At 40.8% G+C, this 12,241-nt stretch overlaps 1 protein-coding gene across 9 annotated transcripts in view; it reads right to left on the bottom strand.

Annotated features, from left to right (window-relative positions):
- The window catches only part of TRIM2 (tripartite motif containing 2), a 74,462-nt gene that overhangs the window by 52,498 nt on the left and 9,723 nt on the right, over positions 1-12,241 (bottom strand). For 2 of the 9 annotated variants that reach the window (XM_064510839.1, XM_064510843.1), the window contains exon 1: positions 10,139-10,552. The exons of 6 other annotated variants lie outside the window; for them this stretch is intronic. The gene's annotated coding sequence lies outside the window, so the exon portion shown is untranslated. Of the gene's footprint in view, positions 1-39; positions 261-10,138; positions 10,553-12,241 lie in introns of those variants that run through there. One more of the 9 variants, XM_064510840.1, reaches the window with a different exon arrangement.

Here is a 12,241-nt window from a genome sequence, read left to right as displayed (position 1 = left end):
GTTTAGAAATGCAAGGTCAGCTGCTGCACCTCGATTTACCTGAGCTTTTGTAGTGTCCACCTCATTTTCTTCCCTGGAACCCAGCAGCAACGTTATCTTCTATGTCTGCTAAGTCTTCTCCTGCACTGAAATGTCTTTCAAAAACACAGAGATATGTCTAAACATCCATACAGTCCTTCAGTTCAGAGAAGGCTTCGCTCAGGCGTAAGCGGCAGGCAGAGGTTTACGCAGGCAGGCTCTTTTGTGTCGGCAAAAGTGCGACACTGAGCTTTCCCTGCAAGTAGGTAAACACGTAGCTGCATACGGCAGGTAGTCTGGCAGCACCAGCAGTAGTGACAAACAGTGTCAGAATAACCTTGGCAAAAGGAGCTCTGGGGGTTTTAGCAACAGTTGTATGCACAGGAGCTGAACCTACCAAACAGCAACAACAAAAAGCCACCTACAGCTCCCATGGGGAGCTCCAGAGCTCGAGCGTGTTGGGTGCCACACTGCGTCCTCCTCCTCCTCCTCCACACTCACAGGGTCACTCCATCTGACTTTGCATTAGCCACCTTCAGCACTTCAAAACTTGGAAACACCCAATGGCTGAAATTATCCAAGTAAACACCCCTTTGCAGTCCTCAACAAGGACACTCGTTTGCTGATTGCACTCCAGCACTCCTATTTAAAGAACTGTTGTTATGGGAAAAAGCTGAAACCTTACTACAGCACAGACAAAGTGTTGCGCATATCTTGTGCCTTATCTGCGGAAACGCATCAATTCCCAAGGTGTGTTTCCACAGCTAAGTCTCACTGCAGCCACAGTGGGACATTGTTATCTGACTGCAAACCCCATATGGCTAAGCGGGCTGGATCTCCAGGCAGTCCTAGTGGTGCTCTCTCAGGGCCTCCAGAGCAGATACTCTGGCTCAGCCCAGGTTTCCCCCGAGGCCTTTCCCTTGAGGTACAAGGTGGTATACCAGACACGCTGCAGGGAGAAGCATCCAGACACGCTGCAGGGAGAAGCATCAGTAAAAGGTGGCTACCTTTAGCCTTCTTCTCCAAGAGTAACTCTCCTAACTTTCCTCTTAGGTCCTTCCGGATTCCCATCTGCTGGCAAACACATAGAGCAGGGCCAGGCTAGACGCCCAAGGCCCTTACAGGGGCATCGTCAGGCTGCTCGTAAGCGAGTGCCTGACAGACATATGTCAGGCTTCCACAAAGATCACATTCTCAGAAGACCCTCATGCATATCTGCCTGCATGAATGTCAGTCTTTTTAAATGACATCACAAACTTACGAAATAATACCTGATGAAAGATCAGGAAAGTAGTATCACCCATATGACACAATTTTTAAGATTCTCTCAAGCTGAACTGGGATACACAGTACATGTGTTTTTAAATCAAAACTTACCCATTTTACTTTGCAGGAAAGCCAGTACCTTTGTAAATACACGGGCAAGTTAGGAGATAGTCTGGATAAAAGTAACCAAATGAATGCAGCTGTAGTTTTAAATAAAAAAAGGCATTTGGGAAAAACACCGCTTTCAGGATAGCTAAGAGCAATACTGTCTTAAATCAGTCATATGATCATTTGTATTGTGATAGCACCTGGAAATGTCCTTCAAGTACCAGAATCCCATTGTGATAGGCACTAGCTGCACAGAGCACAGATCTTATGCAAGCATAGGTAGCCCATACCTTAAAGCCTCAGGCCCCATTGCCACTTAACTGCATCTGTGACACTAAGTACCTTTCTGTGCTATGAAATAAATTTTCATAGCAAGCTGATGGTTTGGATGAGGGCTATTTTTGTACAGAAAAAGGTGCATACCCAGCCAGAATCTTTTGCAGTCAGGTAAGAGGAGCAGATCGTAGCATCCTCTTCTCTACAAACTCTACATGCAAATTACAGGCTGCCTGATGAGCTTAGAAGCAGTCATTGTGATGACTGTGGCAAGATGTACTGTGTTGTTCTTGATACAGGTTATACATAGTATCACCAAAATGACAAAAACTGTTAGAGATGTATGTAAACTAACCAGCTGTATGCATTAGTGTTAAAAGTAATTGAGAAATCCTGCTGGAAAACCAGTTACAAATAGAAAGTACATACTCCACACTATTTCTGGTGCAGAACATTTTGCATAACACAGATATCACAAGGAGGGGCCATTAGGATACATTTCAAGTAAATTCAGTGTTTTTAGAACACCGATGAAACTGTAATTACTAAATTTTGGTAGGTGGAACATGTTGCGCTCCTTGTTAAATTTTAATCACAATTTATTCTTTATTCACAATTTGTATCTACTGCTTTTTACTCTCCCTTTTTATTGGCCATAGACAAGAAACCTCTTTTAAGGCTACCAGTAGCACGCTTGATACTACTTTATCCTTTGAGCTGTGAAACTCACTGCCCTAGGGTGATACTGATGTTATCATCTTACAGGCACCCCAGAAGAGAATGACAAATTCATGGAGGATAAATCGATTAAAGATTTTTAAATATAAAGACACCACCTCTACCAGAAGCAAACCTGGAAGGACAAATTACTGAAGATGAAAGAGTATTATGGAAAGTATCATTGATACATAGTCTGATCTATTCTTATACTCCTCTCTAGGCATCTATTGATACATAGTCTGATCTATTCTTATACTCCTCTCTAGGCATCTATGAGCCACCATCAAAATCAAAAGGCTGGGGTGAATTTACTTTTGATTTGACCCAGTCAAACCTTCAAAATATTCAGTGTAGACATCACAGGAGCTGCCTTAGTAGCCACTCCCTTTTGGCATAGCTGAATAATAATGAATAATAATAGTGCCATAGGGCTGTTCTGGTTGCTTTGCAGAGTCCTGTGATTTGGGGGTGTCAGGTCAAATGAATCCCTCACACAGCTGCCTCAATACGCCACTGCTGCATAACGAATGCTGCTTAGAGCCACAGACTGCCTTTAGTGCACGCACCCATCTATAAGCCATATGAGCAAGGCACAGTGATGAAAGACTGGGCATCACCCCAGGCAGAGAAGCCTGTCACAGTGAACACAGTACTAACCTACCACTTCCTCCTGCCTTTTCAAATTTACTGTATTCCTAAGAAAAAGATCTCTAGTGATGAGCTCATCCCAGAGGGGAAATAACGATGGTTGTTCAGAGGGTGAAGGCCACCATTCAGGAGCTCAGGTAAAAATCCTTCCCAAAAACTAAATATGGGGAGAAGCCTTCCCGCTCTTTTGCTTATTTGTCTTCAGGACAGTGCAATGCATCAACTTCTGATAAGACAAACAAAAATTTTGGGCTTTGCAAGCACAAGAAATTATTCACGGAAATGCTCACTTACTTTCGCAAATTCACCTTATTATATACAAACATTTCTGCCCACACCAGTCTAGTCAGTTTTTTGGTCTATTTTTTGTAGGATGGAGGAGGAAAAAAACTAATTAGAATGAGGAAGATATGGGAAGAGGGGGTCCTCTGCCTACCCAAAACACAGGGCACTGTTCTTCAGAAATAAGACAGTCCTGTTACACACTGACTCATGTTTCTTGTGTAATAAAGGACCATACTTATCTCCACTGGGAGACTTTAAGTAAAGGATTGCATTTGTGAATGAATGGAAAATTATTCATCTTTAATTAGTAATGAAATATCTTAGAATATGTTTATATTTCATGATCAAAATTTAGCTCCAGCTATTTCAGATGCCAAACTGCAAAGCATAAAGTTTACCACTGTATATTTGATATATAGGAGGATTTCTTCCCAGTGCAGCACTTAATTTCAGCTCTTTATAATAAAAGTGTTTTCTGAGCTGGGAGGCCAAAAGGTCAGGTGTTCCCAGGACTACACAGAGCAGATGAGAATTAGGTGTTATGTTAAGGACCTCTAGGGAGAAGAACCTGTTCTTTGCTGAGGGTTCAACAGGTCTTAGGAAGACCACACACTAACCCATGCCATGGTGTTGTCTCAGAGTAACACACAGAAAAAAACCCTCAGATGGTACCAAGTTAAGCTGTGGCTCTACCTGATTTGGGGGCCCTAGATTTCCCAACCCCAGTACAGTGCAATTACTTGGGTTCTAAACAGCAAGTTAAAACTACATTCAAAACAACCAAAAAAAAAAAAAAAAATGCAGAGGCTTAGCATGTGGGAGTTAAGCCCTGAAGGTTTTCCATTATCACTTCCACTGCTACAGGGATTACAAGAGCAAAGTTGTAGTAAGGTGTTTCATGGTTAGTGTTTCCTCAGTAGAAGACAAAAAAGTGTGAAGTGTCATGCAAATACACACTTAAACTGAGGCCGTTTTTCCTCTTCAGCAGTTTTTAGTGCACTGTAAAAGGCTTGTTCCCCAGTCCTGAGTTTTCATTCCTGGAGGTCATTTCAGTTCTTGAGGGACATGTAAGCAGCCTGACTTACAGCATTAACAACATATAACTGTTCTCAAGAGCCAGCATGGCCTTGAAGACATCTGACATCACTGCATCTATATAGATCATGGGCCAAATATGCCAGGGGCTAAATATGCTGTACATACTAAGTCTTTCCAAGGACCACAACAGAGATGGATGCGTTTAGAGACACACAAAACCAAAATTGTTCGGATCTTTTCAAGAGCATTTTCAAGCTCAGCAAAATCTCGTAAGTGAAATCTTCCATTTTGATTCTCTAAGTAACTGCATCAAATGCATCTTCTAGAAATTCCATTACTGCTTTGGAGTGCTTTTGTTATGGATAAGGTGCAGGGGAATCTTTGCATGTTTCTATTTTCATACTAGTCACAGCTAAATAGCTCAGAATAATCTAGCCAGAGCCATTGCTCTTGCTAAATAAACTATTGAGCACTTCACAAAACTCTGGTTTTTCCTTCAAGCTCTCACTTAACCCAATTCTACTAAACTTTGGCATAGAAGGAACCAGGCACAGTATAAATCTCTACAAAGATTAAAAACTTGCACTAAATCTTTTAAGCCATCACTCCACACTGACAGTTTTGCAATGAGAAGTTCAGTTAAGGGACAGCCTCAAGCCTATTAGCTAGCATTCAACACGAGGAAAAACAACAGAAAGATAGGAGATTCTTGCTCTGCATTTGTAGAATGGAGAGAGAAAAGTAATCAAGTGTAGAAGTTTATGGTACCAGAGAATGAATAGCTTTACATGACAAAAATGAGAAAGTCACCCAGAAATAAACTGATCATACACATCTTTAGGCAGACTAATAACACTGAGACAGATAAATCCATACTGAATTAGAAGCAGGCAGATTGCTGAACATTCATCTCATGCATTTAAAAAACTGACCAAAAGTAATTGCATCTACTTCAGTCTCTGCTTCTTTTGCAGATACTATCCATCCTGCCGTAACAACAGAAGATCAGCATTTACCTAAATAGTTGCTCCTAAAATATGTTCAAGACCAAAAATATTCAGAGGGTTTTAAAGTGAGAGAGAATGAATAATACCTTTACATATGAGCACAAGCACTGAGCACAGCAAGCAGAGTTGTCTGATTCTTTAAGGGGAACTTTAAGGGTATATATGCTTCCAATACAGTTATAAGCCATTTGTCCTCTCCTAGTGACAGGGTACATTCTTAAAGTTATTATAGCCTAGATTTAATACCTAAGAATAAAGTGTCATAACCAGGTGGGCAGCAGTTTGTTTGCAAACTATTGTAGCAGTCTGGCTATACAGGATATATTTTGATGCTTGTGTTAACTGGATCACCATGTAACGTAAGATGTGCCAGAATACACGCTGGTAACATTTTTCACATGTCTATGATTAGTCTCCCTCTTAATTTAGCTGTGCCTTTTTTAACCTTACTGCCTGGAGCCAGCCTACATCTACTCATCTACCACACTACCTGGTCACTTCCTCAAGAAAGATTATGTTATTACAATTCTGCCTTTCGAATGGGATTCACTTTTGAGTTATTGCCCTAAAGGCCAGCTGGTGAGTGGGAAGGCTGCCTGGTTGCCAGTTGGCTTCCCAGCTGACTGGATCGTTGGCTCTCCCCACACAGTACATTAGAATGACAAGTTACATCATTTATTTTACTTTATGCTATTCCAGTTATAAGCTGCTACTCCACTGATCAAACCAAACAAATTACTAACTTCCAGTTAAGTTCACCTTTTAAAATAAGCAATGACAAATTCAAATATAGCCAAATAAAAAAACGTTATTAGAAGGAATGACAGGCAGTACCAGTATATGAGATTTTGTGATATAAAACATCTAGAGTTTATGATAGAAAACAGTAGACAAAACCATTTTGACTTCTATATTACAATTTATACAATAAACATTTAGTTATTAAAATCACAGAAATAACAACTTGTCTTTATAGAAATAGAACACTTCAGAAAGCTCAATAAGAAATGCCATTTGCATCTCTCCTAAGGTCAACAGGTCAACCCAAGTTTTGTTAAGTTAGAGCTGGACTTTCATTTCAGTTGATCAAAAGTAAGGAGGGAGGGAAAGAAGGCTTGCGCAATTTCTTACAGTGCAGGAATTCTTCCAAATCACATTTGCTAAGTGTTTGCAACCAAGCAGCTCCTACTGTTAGAGGCACATGTCAACATAAACCTTACAGCACGCCAAGGCACTGCCTCCTCTCCATTCATGTCACATAACAAATTTAAGAGCAGGCCCAATTCTAACAAAAGAAGCAGTGTGTCCTAAAACTAAAAAATAATCTATCAAAAATAGAGACAGAGAGAAGTGAAGTCAATTTATATGAATGCTAAGCCTTGTTCCTTTCCCTTCAGGATTACAGAAACCTCCAAATCAGGATTATTTCCTTTCCAGCTTTATTACTTTCAATAAATACTGATTTCATTTGAAAGTCTTCCCCCCCCCCCCAAAAAAACCCAGCTTATGTCACCATGTTTCCACATGGTTAGCTGCCCCTCCCCCCCCCTCTTTTTTAAACCCACAAACATTATCAATAACATAACCGCAGTTTGCAGTCTGTGGAAATAGCATATCTAATTTTGGTTGAAGGTGTCATAGGACACCTAGGGCACACAAAACCTGTAATAGTGCATTTCAAACTGGCAGTCACTGGACTTCTGTTGTGTTCCCTGAAAGGTGACTAAAAAAGCAAGCTTATTTAAGTTACAGTGCAAAATATGGATGGGGTGATTTCCAGAGGAAAATTTTTAGGGGTCCACAAAACAAAACAAAAAAAGGGATAAAAAAATACTGTCTTGGAGATTTTAGCCCATTTGTAGATTATTCAGAATTAATGGCTTTTTATAATGCAGAGCACTGTCCTTAAAACAACTATTTCAATCTGAAGAGCTATTCCCATCTAAAATACAACTGTATTAAGAATGAGTCTTTATAGTCTGAATTTATTATTTGGAGAAATATATATGTTTGCTGCTGTATATATATATATATATATATATATGTATGCACACACACAAGTAGTTCAAATTAGCTACACTTGTAGCTTCAGGCACTTTTAATTTTGATGAGACAAAATCTTTGCCAACTGATCAAATCCAATTCTTTTTCATTTGGCTTACGTTTGCCATACACCATGCCTTTGTTTTTGTGTAAATAGTCCGTGTGTCTAGACACAATATTGCATGTTTCTGCAAAACTGTATGTTTATTATTTTACACAGATGATTAAATTTCAGCCTCAGTATAGTAATGTACAACACTTTGTTCTCTAAATTCAAACACCCAAATCTTTTCAGTTCATTTAATTCCTCAATTTTCCTCAAAGGGATTAGGAGCATCACTGTGTTTATACAAGCTGTCCAAATCCTAATTTTGTTATGAATTAATGAAATTCCAATATCAGACAAAGACAGGCCCAGCATGTTTTCAAGACGACTTCAAGCACAGATTATGTGGGATTTTCCAGTAAACAACCTGACCTTCAAGCTAACAATGGGATTGTCAGAGCAAGAATACTACTATGGTCCGGGGAAAACCCCCTGGAGTACAGCCATCTTTGTCCAGGTAAGATCTAATTTTCCAGACAGTGTACATACTGCTGGACATAGCAGAATTCAGACACCACTCTTTTGGGTACCAGTCAGACCTTCACTGGATACTGCTTGTCTTACAACTGGCCTCAAAGCAAGATTTTACTGAATTCATATAGTCAGTACCCAGAAAATAACTTCCATGAAGACGACCAACATTCAAGGCAAAAGAAGGCATTACAAAATAAAATGAAAAGTTTATATGTTTATCTGGCATGATACATTTGCTGTCTCCCTTCAAAGAATTACACAGAAAAAACAGATTTTCCCCAGCTGGCTAAAATAAATGTTTCCATGATTTTAGCTTGTTCCTCTGAAAAGAAATCCTATAATCAAATCTAAGATTGGTTCTGTCATAAAATCCACTTGGTGCTGCCATCTGGTCCTCAAGCAGCATGTGTTAGTGATACTCCTTGGAGCAACAGAGAAAAAGAGGTTCTGTTTAGCCTCCTCCCTGGGAAAAGCCAAGGTGTATTAAAGCCATTTCTCATTTAAAAGGAAGAATCTCAAGGACTGAAATGAGCCCGCAACGAGGAAAACCCCAAGCTGTGTTATCTATAACCAAATTGTGGGTGCTGCAGAGCCAGATCACAGAAAGCGGGGTATCTTCACAAATCAAGTTGTCAGATGCTTTGCTGAGGGCTTCGAGGAAACCTTTCGTTTATCGTAAGCACTTCAAGGCCAGGGCCAAAGCAGAGAAGCCTTGTTTCATTTTGTCAATACCCAGTAAAACGACTCCCTCCCCAAAACTCTCCGGAAACAGGGTCTAACCTCCTCTTTCTGCTTAGTTGTTTTCTAGCAAGACGTTGCAGTTCCAAGACTTTAACGGTAGCCTCCTGGTACCTTCTCTCTATAACCGCTCCAGGCTATAGATATCATGAGTCCGTCTTCCAGAAATTCATGGGACTGGCTTTAAAATAAACAAGTTTATGCAGATTTTAACAAATCAAACCTTTTTATATGCTTTTTAAGCCCTACAGTTTATATTCCCAAACTTATTCCAAATATCCCCATGGTCTAGAAGCGCTCATTAGTATCACTGGTCAACTTACTTTGACTTCTCTCACAAGGAGCAATGTGGAATTTTAAGAAAAACTAGTGATGATTAAATCACAACAGTTGGTCACAGAAGTGTTGCCCTAGTAATAAATCCATTGCCCTCAAAGACAAAGAATATGATGCTGGAATAGAAGGCAACTTCTCCTGTGCAGCATCCTTAATTTAATGATTACTTATTTAGTCACTGTACTTTCACCACTATTTTCTTATTTGCCCCCATACAGATGGGCACACATGCAAGTGTTTCGGCCTCCTGAATATTTGACTTCAGGGTGATTATTGTCTTATTCTTAGTATATTATCTGGTACGTTATCATTAATATCTATAATACTCATATATTCCCTTCTTCTTACTTAAACTTATCCACTTTCCTGACAGTCTGCCTAGAATACATTTTGAAAATAGTAGAATAAAGTAAAAGGGCAGGGGGGGAATCAGCCAACCTAAGCAACCTACCCAGAGCATCAGGTAATGGCTTAAGTCCATACACAGAAGAAGAACTGAATACAACATTAGCTGCCAACTTCAAAAAGCTTAACACCTGTAAAAAATTAAAACTCTCTCCCCCACTTATACCTTGATATTGTCCTCTCTGATCTACAGAGTCATTATTTGGCTCTGAATAAACATCATTGCATTTGTTTCCTAGGCAAACTGCTTGGCTTTTGCTTCTTTTAAATATTAAACAGCAGGAAACATTTGTTTTCCCTTGTCACATCCTGTCCTGTTTACGCAGCATCACACAATCTCCCTTTGAAACGCTTGCTTACAGCAAGCTTGACACACAGAGTTCAATCAAAACACTTGCTATTGTATTTTGCCAACTACAAACACATTTCTGCACAAATGCTGAAAAGGCTTAAAGGTTTCGACAGCAGAGGTGGTGTCAGCCCGCCCAGACTCCCCTGCTGCCACCGTGACTTACAGAAGAGAAATAAACCCAAACCTCTCCGCGCTCTCACTCGCACAGCAGACCTCCTGGCCAGAGCTCCCTAGGTATAAAGCCACCGCTCTCAGGAAACCCCCGAGAGCAGAAAAAGCACAAGGACAGACAGAGCCGGACGTGAAAGGGTAACTTACATTATTTAGAAAGACAATGGGAAAGACCGCTGCCGCTTCTTCCTGATTTTACCCCGCTGATGGCGGAGAAGATAGCCAAAGATTTCACCTAAAGAAATCTCTCTTTCTAATTCTCTCTCTCCCAGTTCATTTACTCCGGAGTCTCTCAGCCCGCAGAGATCCGAAAGTCAAAACTTTATCCCCTTGTATTTCCGAGTGATATGGCCGACTTTCCTTGGACACATACCAATGATGCAGTAAAAATAGACAAAAGCGGGGGGAGGGAAGAAGCAATCTAGCCTGAGCCCGAATCTTCTTAACTCAGTGTTTTCTGTAAAAGCTGCTCTTATGTCAGAAGCTCCCATCCTACGCTAACTCACAGGGCACCAAGGCATCTGGTTTTCATAAGCTGCAAATTACAGGCAAATCAGGGAATATAGGCAGTCCACTTTTAGCAGAGCTCCCCAAGCACCAGCCCTACACGTAACCTGAGGTAGAAAAGCTTTGAAAATAAACAGCCAGCCCCACAGCCAGGGCTGGGCTGGGCTCCTGCGTGTGGACCCCTGACTGCGCCCCTGGCAGCCCCCCGGCAGCCCGCGCTGCTCAGAGCGGGCAGCGTCTGTGCCCTCACGGAAGGGAGCAAATCCTCCAGCCCCGCAACACACACAGCCTCTCCAAACGGGTGGGGGGAAATCCAGTACGTCGCTTGAAATAGTTCAACAGTTTAGCAAGCCATTTAAAACAGCCTGCTTTTTATAAACAGGGAAGTGACTGCTGATGCACTCAGATCCTCTAAATGCTTGCAGGTGGGAAGCAGAGCTGTTGGGTGGGAGTTTTTTGGTTCCTAGTAAGGCAGCTCTCAGAGAAGTCAGTGAACGGTTGCTTGCTGAAGAGCCTCTGGGGTTATCTACAGCCATTAATGACCAGACCGAGCATTTTACCAAAAGTGTCACAGACAAAATTTTGAAAAGCACACAGTGAAAGTTCATGGCTTCAACCTCTGAAATCACTTTCACTCCCTATCTTCAGTTCAAAAATTCAGGCACCACAGGCTATAAGGGGTCACCTACATTTTCTGGATGGCTCAAGGTTTCTGAGTCAGTACTTCAGAACATTGTTTCCCCAAAGAAAAACTGTGAAACAAAATTTTCCCTTGTTTATGGTGGATAAAGAAGTTTTGCCTTTGCTTGAAATCAAAGTTGCTATCTGCCTCTTCTATATCAAGTTTTATTTAGTCTTTCTTGGCTTTGCCAGAGGACTTTTAGGAGACCTCCAAGCCTTCCTTTTAGGAATAATCTTATCCTGTTTGAACAGTGAGAATCTTTAAATGAGCCAGCTTTCACTACAGCACTGGTGAATCGCTACAGTGAATCAATCATTAACAGGATAAAAACATCATTGTCAGCAATCTGCCTAAAAATCCTGAGCCTTGTCATTTGCTCCATTTTTCATCTTTGCAAGATTATGATTTTGCTAATTGCCTAGTCATCCTGTACCTGGATCCAGGATCGACACGACTGGACTTTTATTGTCAAAAGCAGCTGAATTTAAAAAAAAATCAGGAATCTCTAATCAGGAGAAGTAAAGGGGAAAATTATGAACTTATTCTCTATGCACGTATTTTTGCCTGGCTTTCTATGGAAATTAGCTTGTGCAATTGTGCTGTCAGGATGCCTTCCAACAGTTGTGTAAACCATTGAGTATTTTCAGTCAAATCTGGTAGAAGGCTACAGATCTCAAAGGCATTATATTCCTACGGCTTTTGTGAAAACAGGCAGCCCTCCAGATGAGTGAAATCCAATCTAATGATCCAACGGGAAAGGCTGCACATGAACTCAGTCATAGTCTTAGACACCAGAGCAGCCCACACAAACAAGATATAGATCAAAACAGATTTCCTGTGTCCTACTGCTCGTGGAACTACCTTTCTTAAAGACACTACCAGGCCTGCGATACGGAAGGGACCTTTAATGCTATCATAGTTTTATGTGTTTGGCTTCCATTCTAGCATTTTTCCTTTTTTCTGTTCTGTTCCCCCCCACCACAGTAATAAACAGCAAAACACCTGAAATGCACAGACATCAGTTGAAACAAAGATTTTTGGTTTTGAAGCAACAGCATTAA

Source organism: Dromaius novaehollandiae, chromosome 4, assembly GCF_036370855.1.
Source record: "Dromaius novaehollandiae isolate bDroNov1 chromosome 4, bDroNov1.hap1, whole genome shotgun sequence".
Taxonomy (NCBI): Eukaryota; Metazoa; Chordata; class Aves; order Casuariiformes; family Dromaiidae; genus Dromaius; species Dromaius novaehollandiae.
This window is presented reverse-complemented; position numbering and strand designations above follow the sequence as displayed.